Source organism: Buceros rhinoceros, unplaced genomic scaffold (genome assembly GCF_000710305.1).
Source record: "Buceros rhinoceros silvestris isolate BGI_N320 unplaced genomic scaffold, ASM71030v1 scaffold2547, whole genome shotgun sequence".
In the NCBI taxonomy this organism is placed as follows: Eukaryota; Metazoa; Chordata; class Aves; order Bucerotiformes; family Bucerotidae; genus Buceros; species Buceros rhinoceros.
The window spans coordinates 4414-20719 of record NW_010423748.1 but is presented as its reverse complement, the minus strand read 5'-3'; the positions used below and the strand labels follow the sequence as shown (position 1 = coordinate 20719).

General features: G+C 39.7%; 1 pseudogene; it reads left to right on the top strand.

Annotated features, from left to right (window-relative positions):
• The window catches only part of LOC104497268, a 42707-nt pseudogene extending 29132 nt beyond the window's left edge, over positions 1–13575 (top strand).
• The last annotated feature ends 2731 nt before the right edge of the window (positions 13576–16306 follow it).

Genomic DNA, 16306 nt, shown 5'->3' with positions numbered 1-16306 from the left:
CCTGCCTCATGGCAGAAAGCAAAATGCCTCATTACCTGATTATGTCTATAAAATAACTTCGTATCATTCTCATTTTTACACATGGATCACTGAGGCAAAGCATAAATTGATTGTTCAGAGGGCAAATTATAGTTGACCCAGGACTGAATCCCAGCCCAAAGCTCCCTGTACCAGATGATGCTTCTACAGTTTGGCTCTGAGACCTACTCCCTATAAAGGCAGAGTGGAGATTTTCCAGAACTAGAGAATTTTTTATGAGGAATGGACTTTGTAAGGTCATATACTGTCCTTACACTTCAGTCTTTAAAAAGCAAAGAATGTAAGACGAGACTGAAGACAGAGCACTTCCTGAGAAAGCAGGCATTTTAAGGTGGTATAATGGGGAGATTCTAAAAAAGGGAGAGTTAAGGTAGTAATGCTAGTCAGCAAAATTATACTCATGTCCACCAGGCATCAACGAAAAAAAAAAAAGGAGCACTGAAGTAATTTCATCTTGCTTGCACTTTAGATGCCCACAATGCCTCTGTCTGTGAGCCAGCCACCCATAATTCATCACAGAGGAAAAAAACCCCACTTCTATAAATGAATTTGCTTGTTTGGTATTTATGCCTTGGAAAGAAAGAAACTGCATTCTGTAAGTTCCTCTTCTCTCTCTTCCTTAGGGGAACATAGCAAATTTCCTCAGATGTAGAAGTGTGTTTCATCATTGCATCTCCCCAGCTAGCTTTCTGCAACAATGGACATATGCTAAGTGCAAGTAAACGTGAATAAACCCTGGATAAGTTTTTAAATTGGCAAATGAATGAATCCAGAGGCCTTCAGTTGTTTCTATTCTCTAAGTCAGTTTGTGCCCATTTATTCAGTATTATTCTCCTCAGCCAGTTTTTCATCCATTTCATCATTCTCTCATTGACTCGAATATCCTTGAATTTGCATATAAACTTATTTTGTGAAACTTTACCAAAGCCTTCCTCAGATCTAAATCAATCAGATCTATAGCATCCTCAGTCTCTTAATTTCTTTGTCCTACTTGCTCCTTGATTAATTCTATCACATGCTTCTGACACAATACTTCTATAAACCCATGGCTCTTGGCTACTGCTTAACAGAGTTTTATCTAACAAGCTAACAACTTCATCCTTTATGAATAATTCTAGAAATCTTTCCCAACACAGCAGTTAAATCTGCAGGCCTGTTATTCTCTCCTTCACAACCAGAGTTAACTGGTAATGAGCAAAATGGCAAAATTATACAATTCCGGCAGTGTCTGATCAAGTGAAGATACCCTCTTTGTGAATCATACCTATTTAGTGTTACACCTCTAAGACAAGGTTTAGGATGTGCCTTGCCATCCAAACTGCTGTGGTATCAGTGCAAGATGTATCAGGGGAAAGAGACACCAAATAAACTGACTTCACAGGCTGTTATATGAGAGAGAATTCTGGAAGCATGGATTTCTTTCCTCAGATGATAACATTTTCAGAGAGTTGTAGAAAAGCATGGACAAAAACAACGTGAAAAGATAAAGCTGTCCACTTACTTGCTCAAGTTACATTATACCTGTATTATTACAGACAGAGAGATGTCTAACCTGTTCTTAAAGACATATGCTGACAGATCAGCATAAGCTCCAACCTATTTCACTGCTTCATCGCCTCCTTACTGGTAGAAAGCTTTTCCGTGGGACTCTTCACTGAACGATGTGGTAGATAAAAATATAAATGGCTTTAAAAGTAATTAAACTAGATTCAACATTTAAGCCAAAGTGACAACTAAAAAGCATGATGCTGTCACATCTTTGAACTTATGAACCCCAAGCTATATAAATTCTAGCTTACTGAAATCTGGAAAATACATCAAGAGGCATTTTGCTCTCTGTCTAGATTTTACACTCTCCCTAGATTTTACACTCTCCCTAAACACCCACTGCTCGTTAGTATTAGGGTCAAGATACTGAACCAGATGGACTGTTGGATGCACTCTATTTTTTGTTTCTGCAATCTTGTTGCTCTGCACTGGACTCTCTCCAGTGTGTCTTTCCTGAAGTGTGACTATCAATTCCAAGCCTCTCTACCTTACACTGTCAAAAGCTCCACATCACAGTCAAGCTGCTATCATCTTGCACTATGTATGATTGCATTGACAATCTCCCCTGCTGCATTTTGGTTTCCGCTTGTTGCTTAGAGACTTTTGAGACCGCAGATTTGACACGGCCTAAGCAATGCTTCTTTAAACTGATATCCTCTGTCTAGCTGCAAAAATGTCCTATTTCTTCTAATGGTTCTTAGGATGCTATATGGTGTCTGCAGTTAGCCCATCTTTTCCATTGCACATTGACTTCTGTGATCACTATCTATTCTTTATATTAATATCAGTCCTATCTGTTCCATTGTAAGGACTCCAGTGAAAGAGAAGCTCAGCTCCTTTAGAACTGCTTGCCCTCACCTAGGACGAGGAGATCTTTACTATTTTGCAGGGACCCAATTTTTCCCCTTTTCTTCTTTTATCACCAAGGCTACAAGCCTTGGCAACAGAGAAACGGAACATCTATTTATAGAAGCAATGTGTGAGGAGTGCAAAGACCTAGAGATGGACCAATTAGTAACAACTCTGTCTTGTTCACATTCATTCTAGGATGGAATGGAAAAAGGCAAATTCAAAGATCTGCACGAGATACTGGAAACAATGAGACCAATCTGATCCTGCCTAGGGGAAACACATAATTACAAAACAGTATGGGTCCCAAAATGGGATCCTGTAGAACCCCAGCAGTAATGAATGTTGCATTAAAGATAAAGAGGCTTAACTGCAACAAGCTGGCTCCCCTGAAAGAAATATGATTCATGCAATGCTAGATAATCCAGAAGAGATAGTTAATCTCTGCTGCAGAAACTGATGTTCACTGATAATAAATCCTGCAAACAAATCCTGAAACAGGAGATTAACACGGTCTTTTTTAGTAAATATGTGAATAGACTCGGCTGGACACTTCTATTAAGCATCTGGGGTGAATGACAGTTGAAGTTGGTGTTGAAATTTCTTGCATATGTTGCTTACTAGGGGATGTTTTTCCACCTGAATTACAGCCACATCTTGAATGAGTGGATGCTAAAATAGGATGTACAAAACCTAATTCTCCATAGGAAACACTGATCAACGCAGGATGTATTGCAGTTAAATCCAAATATGTAAAATGAAACACGGTTAAACAGACATAATACTGGAACTGGTAGACAATCTGCAAGGAACAAAATTAATACAATACTGATTACAAATAACCACTTCAGAGTAAATGCACAACCTGCTGTTACAGTGTCACTGACTAACATGGTATTTAAACCTGTGTAATTTTCCTGAGGATGTTTTCTTTACATTTTGAATGAAAACTGTGGTCACTTGGAAAAACTTGTTGCAGTGTGAAGTATTTCCTGTTTATGAAAGATATGCATATTATCCAGGTTATGAAAGAACTTTTCAGATGGGCAGTGAGGCCTTGCCAAAACAGGGGAAGTAGCAGCTCAGGGTAGAAAATACAGTTAAAAGGTTGGACAAAAAGATGGGTCATTAAAAATGTTATGAAACTTAAGGTATACATTTTATTCAAACATCCTATCTTGTCAGATAAAGGATTAAGTAAAGAGGCAAATGAATTCTGACGGAAAAAAAATCCCTTGACAAAGAAAGGAAGGAGAGAAACAAAGCAAGAAAAAGTCTAGTATTGATGTTTTGCAGCTGAACAGCTCAAAATTTTCCTGAAATTTTCTCTGTAAAGTTGTTAAGATACATCCCCACCGCCATATTATCTTTATAGATTAGGCAAACATAACTCCCACACAGGAAGGAAGGGATTTGATAAGTTCGGATTTGACACTCAGATCCTTTCTGCAGAATTCTCCTCCTGTAGAATTTTCCTTAGAGAGTTTACATTCTGATGATGTCTCCTGACATTAGTTGAGAAGAGCTTGCTGCAGAGAGGAGCTACCTGGTCTTCCTGGAGACCCCTTCTGACTCTCCTGAAATCTTAATGTTTTAATCTTTATCATCGTCATTATACTTCTCAGCCTTTCACAGTTAGGCAAGCATTAATTTCACCAGCAATCAGACTTCAAAAGGCTTCTTGGCACTTAAATCTGATACAAGAGCTACAATTCACTCTGTCAACCAGATTCTTCCAGAAGCTCTTTGGCTCTCTCTATATGAAGTACCGAGTGCTCTGGAGGAAAACAGATAATCAAGACTCTCCCTAGGGATGACATTCACTAGCAGCAAATACAGAAGGAACATGAACATCATCTTATCGAAACAAATCACAAGAAAGAGAGCTTGAAAGTTAAGACCCTGGAATGAAACATCAGCAAACACACACCAGTCTTTGAGTGCCCTCAAATTTATGGTATCTTTACATCTAAACTTTTTCCACTCCTCACTCATTTTTATGGTCCTCAGGGCAGGGACGCTGCATGCTGAATTTACCACAGCTATTACTGCTGTGTCACAAAACTGTTCCAAGGTACAGAAAGCATGAGCAGAGTTCACTGCAGAGTCATGAAGCAATAGCACTGCAGATCCTTTGCTCAAGCCCTGGTAGTTAATTTCCATAGCCACTCAATTACTTGGCTAGCAAAGGACTGTCAGAAGTGGAGAGATTCACATCAAGAGTTAAAAAGACGAACTGTAACATAAAATGCTGCTCCTGTGCAGTTCTTCGGAAGAACTGGGTTAAGGCTTTTCAGAGTACCATGCTTCACTACCAATGGAGAAAGTTGTGGAAGTATACCTACACATACGCACACACTCATGTATGTATAAGTTCCAGAGGAAAAGACAGATCTGTGAGGAACAGGGAAGTGACTATTCCTGGGTCTCATGCCATCAGGCAGTCATCCGCCAAGACCAAGAACTGAAGTTGCTGGGCAGAACATAATTTCCAAAGCTGGTTGCTCACAGTCTGAAAACTTCTGCTGTGAACATTCTTTCTCCTATCTAATCTCCTCTAGACAAAGAGGAATTGGCAGTCAATATCAATGGACCTCACCTGCTGACCTGGCACCACGTCCCTCCCATCTGCTTCTTCCCACAAATTCATTGTAAGCCTGACCCTACTGCTGTAGCCAGATCACAGCTGTTCACACGGCTCCTCCATGGTTCCTTGACAGTTTCTTCCATGAGTCACTTTGCTGCATTTGACTTGCCAACTGGCATGAAGAAAAGGATACACACACATTGTCTGCACAGGGGTGGTGATGAGACAGGAATGGTAGCATCCTGTAACAACTAGCAGTCATGATCTAGCAGCACCCAAATAAGATGGGCCATTGCCTCCAAGAACTTCTGCAGGTAAGTATTGCAACATAGCTGAAGGCTGTTTCATGCATTTTATCAGGTATATTGAGAAGAGAATACCAGAAATGTGAAAGCATATCTGAAGAATGCTGAAAGACAATTACATGGCAGGAAAAAAACCAAACAAACATTAAAAAATTAGTATTTCCTACCTAACTGATCACCAGTGAGAAACATCCAATCAGAGTGCTCCACATATTTTTTAGAAATTTCAAGTGTACCCTTTAATTTGTAAATCACAATGAACCCACTTCTGATTAGTCTGTCTGCTTCCTGATAAAAACTGAACTAGCGCTTGGAAGTTCTAGAAAATGTTACATGCTATTACCCAGTCTTTGGGACATTCAAAATTACAGAATTTGTGGCAATCATATAGTACCAATGTCTGGCCAGATTTGAAACAGATTACGAAGATGAGAATACTGTGTATTTTCATCAGCATTTCATTACAACTATGGAGGAATTTAGTAGTTCTGCCATGAACCAGAAAAGGGTCTTGTACAGTGTTAGAAGAAAGCTTGTAACTCCAAACTGCACTCCCATGACCTCAACCATACTTCTTGTTGAAAGCTGAGCAAGCTTTCTTTTATGCTTATTCAGGGTCTAGTGTTGCACCTTTTCAAATGGGTGGCACTGTTCCCATGTACTCCAATCCAAGGAACTAGCTCTTGGCTTGTCAACTGATTCCAGCTTAAATGGATTACATCATTTTCATGTTGAACTCTGAAAACCAGACTGGTGTTTTAGCACTTTTGGCCCTATTTGTGAGCCTGTGTGGTACAAGCAGGACACAAGGTATCAGTCACACATGTCTTTTGTGGTTATATATAAGAAATTAGATCACAAACTGAAGGGGCTACAGTTCCACAGGTCTAACTGATTTTCAAGTTTGAGACTAAATCATACCAGTCATTAAAAAGAGATTAACTAGGGTCTATGAAAGGTTGCAAGAACGCCATCCTTTTCCTCTTCATAATCCCTCCACCAAGTATCTCCATTTTCATGACTTTCCAAAAATACTGATAAAATTCTGAATCAAAGGATCATTTGGTTGGAAGAGACCTGTAAGATCATCAAGTCCAACCATTAACCTGCACTGCGTCCCTAAACCATGTCCCTCAGCACCACATCTACATGTCTTTTAAATGCTTCCAGGGATGGGGACTTCACCACCTCCCTGGGCAGCCCGTTCCAATGCTTTACAACCCTCTCTATAAAGAATTTCTTCCTAGTATTCACCCTAAACTTTCCCTGGTGCAACCTGAGGTCGTTTTCTCTCATTCTGTAATTTGTTACATGGAGAACAGACTAACTTGCACCTCACAACAACCACCTTTCAGGTAGTTGTCGAGAGCGATATGGTCTCCCCTGAGCCTACTTTTCTCCAGGCTAAGCAACTCCAGTTCCCCCAGCCACTCCTCATAAGATGCCTGCTCTAAACTCTTCACCAGCTTTGTTCCTCTTCTCTGGACACACTCCAGCACCTCAATGTCCTTCTTGTAGGGAGTGGCCCAAAACTGAACCCAGCATTCAAGGTGTGGCCTCACCAGTGCCGAGTACCTGGGGACAATCACTTCCCTACTCCTGCTGGCCATGCTATTTCTGATACAAGCCAGCATTCCATTGGCCTTCTTGGCCACCTCGGGACACTGCTGGGTCATATTCAGCTGGCTGTCAACCAACACCCCCAGGTCCCTTTTCCACCAGGCATTTTCCCAGCCACTCTTCCCCAAGCCTGTAATGTTGCAGGGGGTTGTTGTGACCCAAGTGCAGGACCCAGCACTTGGCCTTGTCGAACCTCATACCACTGGCCTCGGCCCATCGATGAAGCCTGTCCAGATCCCTCTGTAGAACCTCCCAACCTTTGAGCAGATCAACTACACTTGGAACTCTAAGAAAAGGTGACTAATAATGTGTCATATCCTAGGCCTCTTTATCAGTTATTTCTCTGTCAATGCAACGCACCAGCATTTCCTTAAAACAGGATAATTTAATTGTGAGACAGAGACAGTTTGGCCACCTAAGTCCTTGTCATTATATCGTGGGTGCATTACATGATACAAGTGTAGAGAAAGAACTTCTCCTGGCTGTAGAATCAGCCTTTGATGAAAATTAAAAGGGTGGTAAATGAGGTAGAATAAAGGTGTACAGGTGCAGGACAGCTCTTCTCTGGGAATAGATTTTGTGTAGCTGGTTTGAGGTTTTTGTTATTTTATGATGTGTCACATGGAGGAATCCACAGCCTCAGAGTTATTCACTCTTCTTTGCCAATATTTTTGGTAGGTTGATCATGATTTCATAAACAAACACACAAATAAAAATTAGCCTTAATTTCATTGAGCTGTTCTGCCAACAATGACTTTCCATCATATACATTTTTAGAAATTGGGACCAAACACATGGTTTGGTAGTTCTCTCTTCTTCTCACCCAAACACACCTACAACATTAATACCTTGTTGCAAATTGGCTGGATAAAGCATTTTTCATGTGAACTAATCCCACAGTATATGACTTTGCAATTTTAAACTTAAACTAGGAGCAGGAGCAGGGAGAAAGACACAACATCTTTGAAACAGTATGGATTTTTACCAGAAAGTTTCATTTGCTACCATACCAAATTCAAGATTAAATACACGATTTCACTTTGAAAAGTACAATATCAATGGTTATCTTTTATCTTTCTCCTTTATTCAGCATACAATATCATTTCAAGGACCCTGATGCTTCTGCAGTTGTGTAACAGGTGAGGAGTTACATATATGCACAGTCCTTTCACTAGTGAGTTCTTCGTTGTGCATGATGCAGGGTCATGGCCATTCTTTATTTGTTTGGCAAACTGATTATAGCTCTTTAAAGCCTCTCAAGCAACACAAAGCAGACAGAAGAATTATGAGCGAGTTTAAGGCATTTTACCTTGATAGACAAAGCTTGTAGCTCAGAGCAGCAGTTAAGAAATTACATACACACAAAGTCTTCAGCTTGAGGCTTTCACTGCAAGCTGCATGACTAAATCAGAGGTTATTAGTACCTTGTCAATGACTTCACTTTGAAAATGAACCACAGTACTGGTGTAGGAGAAAGGTTGTTAGCTACTGTCTGGTGTGATGCAGAGCTGAAGTATTTATCAAACCACCGTAACTGGTTGATAGGCGTTCTTCAAAGAGCAAACTTTAAAAAGTTAGATTGAAGTATAACAGGGCGAACTGTGATTTAGTTTATTATGTGTAAGTTTATTGCACAGTTTACAGTTTCTAAAATTATAAGCAAGTCTTTGCATCAAATTTAGATTTCAATCCCAAACTAAATTTCACACAGTATTTGAGGTTGGGGATAGCCATTCTAGTTTCGGTACTTGCCAGATGAACTGCTTTTTTCCATTATCCAACAGATGGTGGCAATTTGGCAGTCTGGCACATGGAACAGGAAAATTCTGCATGCCATGTACAATGGACCTGGTGTATTCCAGACATAACATTGCACTTAGAGCTGACTGTGGATATAAAATGGGTATACCTCAAACATACTAGTATCACCAAAAGTCATGATAAAAAAACACCTGGAAACAAATACCTTTATTCTGCTAAATGTGCCCTGTGTTGTCACAGACGCTCATTTTTCAGGGCGAGCTCCCCAGGGTATACACCCTCTGGTTTTCATATAGGAATACCATTCTGGAAGATGAAATCCAACCAAAACACCTAATCTGTTTAGTGAGGTAAAGACATGAGCTATGATTCTTCTGAGGCACTAGGCCAGATCTTCAAATTCTCTTAGGGCTGATGCAGAATGGTGAGAGGATTAGGGAGGATGTATTTTAATCAGCTCTAGGACAGAGTTTGTAAAATTTTGAAAGTCAGTTTCATAGTTTTCATGCATTTATTAAATAATGTATTCAATATACAGTGTCTTGTTTCAAAAAGTCACTAAATAGGTTCTTGTTAAGATCTCTAGCATGTTATCTCAGTGTCAAAGACTGACCATATTCCCATCCCTCTATTTTTCTTCTGAGAACTGCTATATAGCTTTCAAAAATATAGATTTGTATCCATTTGCCCCTCTGATTGTAAAAAATTATGAACTCTTTTCAAGCACTGACAACAGATCCTTACTATTAGACGATTTGTCATTTGTTGGGGGGCATTTCTTGCACATATTAAGAAGTATAGTAACACAATAATCCAGAAAAATGTTATTCTACGTCTGTTTTGAAAACTAAATGCCTCATTGAAGATGTCACTTACAGCAGAATCTGTGCATTCACTACTTAATAACAGAATGCAAGTGGCAGACAGTGGAGTATTTAGGTTGCTCAAGTCTAAAAGACTGAGAGAATGTGAAAAGGAGAGATAAAACACAGGGACTCCTGTCATTCTATGACAAAAGCATTGCGTATACTGAATAGATAACTAGTGATTGTAAATATCCTGTAAATGAGGAAAGAATGACTTTGAATTCATTTGGGACACTACTGAAAATACCTCCTCCATTTTCATCAGTGGCTAAACACAAGGTAATCAGAAAGGTTGGAATAGCAAATAATTGAAAATATGGAATTAAATCAATTATACACTTCTTTCAACTATAATATTTTCTTTCCCCATCTCTTTTGAGACTGAAAAGCAGGCATACAAGAAATCCAAACACAGATAACAGAAGTCTGTTGGAGAATGGAAAACTTCCAACTGAAGAGAAATGTACAGAACAGAACTAATTAGTCCAAGGAACAGATTATGAAGAAGCAACATGATAGAAGTATACAAATAATGACTAGCATGGCTAACAAAAATCATAATACACCTACTTATCCTTGCTCATTCTTCAATTACAATACCCACTTGAGCGCAACACGGATTTTAAGCAGTTTGGCAGCAAAATATTACAATCTCACATGAATATGTTGAGCTTCAAGACTAACGAGCATTCAAAGTGACAATGCAGACACTTTACAGCAGGAAAACAAGGAGCATAACTGTTTACGTTTAGTTATATTCCAAATCCAAACTTGTTTTAGGAAGATATGACCTGCTGCTGCGTGCTGGTTATTCTCAATCTCTCCCCACTGCAATATTTCATTTGCTAACTTATCTAGATCTGTGGTTTTAATCTGTTACGGTACTTCTATGACGCTAAACATCACATAAGATATAATGAAAATCCTTAATTTTTTCATCTTCATTACACCATTACCTTTTCCCTAGAATAATCTGAAGTGTGTATTCCCTGGCAAATATTTGCATTTATCTGCGAAAACAATAATGTTTAGACATAGTTGGATGATAGAATTTCTATCTTCCCCTAAATGTAGGCACCACATTTAAGACAAAATTATGACAGGGAAAATCAGTCATCTGGTACAGAAACCTTAGTTTCAAGTTCCTTCTAAAGTATCAGGGGTTAGGCCTGGGCCAGCCACCAGATGAATGACAGATGCTCTCTATGAATCCCTCTCTCTTCCCAAAGGGGAAGAGAATGGGAATAAAGGAGAGATTATGGATTGGAAAACTAAAATGGCTTTAATGAAAATAATAACAATAAAATGTATATACAAACCAAATATTGAACACAACCCGCCTCGCCCCCACCCCCTGCCTCCAATGGCAATCATGTCACTGTCACCACTGATGGTACAGGGCAGACACTGGGCAAGTCTCACACTAGACTCAGCAGCAGATGGGAACTGGATTCAGGAACGCACGGATTGGAATCGAAGACAGAACAAACAGAGTCCTCCTTGGACACTGGCCACTGAAGAAGAGAGCTTGACCCTTGTGATCCCTCAGCTTTATACCGAATATGACGTCTATGGGATGGAACACCTTGTGGGTCACTTTAGGGTCACAGGTCCTGTCCGCTCCTCCCCACAGCTGCAGCCTCTCACTTACTGCACCCCCACCGTGGCACACAGGATTGAGCAGTGACCTGGGTCTGCACAGGAGCAAGTGTAAGCCAGAGCCTTTCTGCACACCAGTCCCTGGTAGTGACTGTAAACATCAAGCGTTGTCACTGCTAGAAGCAGACGCTGTCTGCAAAAATATGCCGTTAACTTCAGACAGTGCAGTTAGTTAGAAGAGACTGAGCTGGAAAGTGAAATCACTGAACAGAATTAGTTCTGTTCTAACTCAAACCAGGACAGAAGGGTCCTTCCATTCTTCCTCATGCAGGCAACAGAGCGGTGAACCTTATTTGGAAACATAGACTGTGCCAGATGGAGCAGGCTGGTTTAAAAATCGAAGGGACACAAGAGCCTGCTTTCTGTAGGAGATAAACACAAAATGTTCTGCGCTCCCAGCACCTCTGAGCCCTCCTGTACTTTGGTGCAGCAGGCATCAGTTGGCTTTGAACTGCTTTGACGCCCACTTTGGCTGAGCGGCATCAAAGTCCAGGAGTACCGTCATCATGTCAGCCTTAAATGCTGTTTATGAGTGTTTGTGAGTATCTGTGGTGTTAATTTGCTTTATTTAAAATACTTATGTTTATAGTCTGAAATATTACAGTAAAAAGCTACCTGTAAGTTAATACTGACTCTACACATCACAAACGTCAGTTTAGCTTTAGAAAAAATCTCAAATTGAATTGGCATTGAATGTTACTTTTTCTTAGGAAAGGGTAATGGCAAAGGGAGGACAAGGTAAGTGGGAGCCTTAAAGCATTTGGTGTGAGAAGTCCTGCTATGTAAAGTTCCAAGAACTGTTTGGGTCTCATTTAGAAAGCACGAGTACTATGAAGAGCTGCACACAACTGGCATGATTAGCTACACATGAAGGTCTCCCTTTCTCTGATATTAGTGTCAGAAATCTCAGTGAAATCCTCAAGAAGACTGCAAGACTTTTTTCAACTTTTTCCAAAGCCAGTGTTTTTTCCCTATGTTGTATAATAGCCACCTCATAGCCAGCATTTAATGAGAAACAGTAATATGAATAATGGGTAATAAATAGGTAAGCGGTAAATTCCTCAAGGCACTGGGTCCTTTAAGATTCCTGTTTTCATTTATTATTTGCATTAACAGAATCTTCTTGTTATGTGTTTGCCCAGTTAGGCAAGTTAGTAAGATAGTGAGTTCAAAATGAACATGTAGATACACACTTAATATCCATAGGCAATTATATTCCCACCTGCACAATCATTTGTCTGCAATATTATAGTGATAAATAAAGGTTTCCTCTGTAATTCTGAATAATTTTGTTACTGTACAGTACAGGACTGTGACTTACAAGCATATGGACCAAAATTATTTTCACAGAGGTTTCCTATGGACCAGGCTGCACATACTATAGCTTTTCTTTGTCATTTTAATTCAAAACATTTTACTGAGTGAGTCAAATCCGAGTGACTTCTAATTTACCCTTTATGTATCTTTGCAAGTAATCAGTAGACTATAAGCCTGAGAATCTGGTGATTTTTTAAGATTTTTTTGGATCCTGTAAAGAGAAAAATGTACCTACATGCACTATACTGAGCTCCCTTCAGTTTTTTTGGTTTTTTTTTTTTTTTGAGGGAAACATGTTGGCTAGTGTTATGAAAAAAGCTACACAAATGAAATCACATCCATTGAAACAATTAAGAACTTAGAAGGAATAGAAAGGCACCCCATCTTCTTGCCATGACAACAATGATAATATGTTCTGTTGAACTCTAAGATATGATCAAGACAAGCACATGATAATGCTGTTACTTACAGCTGCAGCCCGGTATTGATTTGACTACCTAAAGGAATTTATTGGCGAAGAATATGAGAGAATTATGTAAAGCTGATATATACTCAGAAATGAAGCACAATAAAATGAGTAGTGTCCCTCAGGGGTCCATACTGGAACCAGTGCTGTTTAATATCTTCATCAATGACATAGGCAGTGAGATTGACTCCACCCTCAGTGTTTGCAGATAACACCTCGATGAGTGGTACAGCTGACATGCCAGAGGGATGGGATGCCACCCAGAGGAACCTCGACAAGCTGGAGAAACGGGCCTGTGTGAACCTCATGAGGTTCAGCAAAGCCAAGGGCAAGGTCCTGCACCTCGGTCAGAGCAATTCCCAGTATCAATATAGACTGGGGGATAATGTGATCAAGAGCAGCCCTGCAGAGGACTTGGGGATATCGATGGATGAAAAGCTGGACATGAGTCAGCAGTGTGTGCTCAGAGCCTAGAAAGCCAACCATATTCTGGGCTGCATCCAAAGAAGCATGGCCAACAGGTGAAGGGAAGTGATTCCGCCCCTCTGCTCCACGCTGGTGAGACCTCACCTGGAGTACTACATTCATCAATGGAGTCCCCAGCAGAAAAAGGACTTGAACCTGCTGGAGAATGTCCAGAGGAGGGCCACAAAAATGATCAGAGAACTGGAACACCTCTCCTATGAAGAAAGGCTGAGAGAGTTGGGGTTGTTCACCTGGAGAAGTCGGCTGCAGGGAGACCTTACTGTGGCCTTCCAGTGCTTAAAAGGGGCCTGTAAGAAACACGGGGACAGTCTTTTTAGCAGGGCCTATTGCAACAGGACAAGGGGTGATGGTTTAAAACTAAAAGAGGGGAGATTTAGACTAGATATAAGGGAGAAATTTTTTTACAATTAGAATGGTGAAACACTGAAACAGATAGCGCAGAAAGATGATAGATGCCCCATCCCTGGAAACATTTAAGGTCAGGCCAGACGGGGCTCTGAGCCACCTGATCTAGTTGAAGATGTCCCTGCTCACTGCAACGGGGCTGGACTAGAAGACCTTTGAAAGTCCCTTCCAACTCAAAGCATTCTATGATTCTATGGTTCTAAGAAATACTGTGTTTGAAATTTGCCATAATTAATCTGGATAAAGTCAAAATAGGGCTCTGCTCTTAGTAACGTTTCTGAGTGAACTTTCAGTTTCTCTAAAATCAAAGTTTGTTTCAAGAATTGAGTAAACAAGCAATGTGATTATCAGCGTAGAGCCCAGATGAATTAGTGGAAGGCTAAGCCAAGAGTTCCCTCACTTACTAGAACTTGTATCATAAGAGGAAATTTAATGTCATTAAAAAAATTACTTCTATCATACCTTTTCAAATGTTTAAGTGGCAGGAGCAGAGTCTCTGAGCGACAGATATGCAGTACTTCTGGTGCTGACAGATTTTCACAGAATGCCACTCATCAATCTTGGCATAATTATTCCTATTGAAATAGGAGCCACGCATGTTAACACAACACGTACGTGGCATATCAGGATTAATCAAAGTAATACTATTTTTGAATTTTGATTGACATGTTCTTTTTGCTGCTCCCTTAACTCAGCTGTGACATTATCAGCACACACACTTCTGATCAATGTATCAGTAAATTCCAGGGTTGTTCTAATCATGATTTACCCATAAAAATGGGTAAACATTTTGTTTGTAACACTGATCCATTAAACCTCTGCATAACAGATCATGCTGCTGTGTCCTAGCAATGTGGACACTCCCTGCAAAAAAAAAAAAAAAAAAAAAAAAAAAAAAAAAAAAAAAAGATGATCTCTGCTGCTGATGCAATACTCATTGATCTTTGTTCTGGAATAAGAAGGCTCTGCTCCAAGCAGGGCTCTTGACAGAGATGGGTTTGTCCTGATGTACTTACAAGCAGAATACAGAATGGTCTGGAGACTTAAGGCATTGGAAACAGTCAGATGAGCTGCCTTGAAATCTTGAATGAGAAACAGAATTTCAAAACACTCATTTTGGAAGAAAGAGTTTTTAATATCACTTCAGACTTAGAAAATTAGTAAATCTATCTTGATTACTTGGTTATTAAGAACAAATAATGATAAGCCCATAGATTTAGGTTCATAAGCATTTCTCACAAATGGACTATAATCATGTAGAGGCAAAATGTGCTTTGAAGAGTTTTGTTGTTCTGAGCATAAGTTGTGAGCTGATATAAATGAAAATAGAGAATAATGATGTTGGGGCTTTGAGGATGGCTATCAAAATTGGAAATGTCTGGTGAACCAAAAGCCAGCTTCATAATACTGACATTTAAGAAAGATTCTTTATAGCACAAGACTTTTTTTCCTGGTCACCCACAAAAAATTCATTCATATGTAAAACGCATGAAATTATAAATCTCAGCTTTTTTGCAATGGATTTTGACTTCCATTTTAAGTAGGCCTACCCATCATCACAAAGGCCTACTGAGTCCTGTATACAGAGTTTTGTACTTCCAAAATCATTCATATTGCATTTCAATTTGGGGGGGAAAAAGCCTTAATAACCAATTTAAGTAGTAGAGGTAAGATAAAGCATACAGAGGAGGTGAAATTAAGACACTTCTTTGTATGACTATAAATTCTATCATTGCCATGATATCTGCCCAGCACTTCGCAGTCATACTTTCACGCTGGTGCTATCACACAAGACTACTATCTGTGAGAAAATCCTCAATTATTTTTTGTCATCTGATAGGAAATGAGCTCTGAAAAAGCCATCCTCTTGTTTAGAGAGGGATATATGTCATTGCAGAAGTGAGTGTGACCACCGCCTGCCAGCTATGTTGATAAAACATGAAGCAGACATGCAGCAAGGATTCAACTTCTGATCATTACTTTAGCCTTTCCAAAATAATGTTACACATCATTACATACATCACAAAGGCACAGACAATTATGCAAGATACTTCACAGAATTAATTTTTTCCTCAGGAAATGTATTCTTTTGACACAGCAAGAGGGACAGAAATGACAATCCCACTGCAGCAAGGGGACAACAGTGAGTTGTGCTCATTTAAATGCTTGAGAGTCCTTGTAGCAAAAAATCCAAGGCAACAGCTACGGGGAAAGATGAAAGCTAGTAAAACCGACAATGTCAATGCTAATGAGGAAAGACTATCAATGCAAACTCTCTGTTGGCCACATCAGTAGGACAATGAAGCTCAGTTTGCTGCATGTTCCAAAAATAAAATGACAAATTGAGCATTATCATCAGACTTTTAAGTGTACAACAACAGCTTTTGTGTTTCCTGCT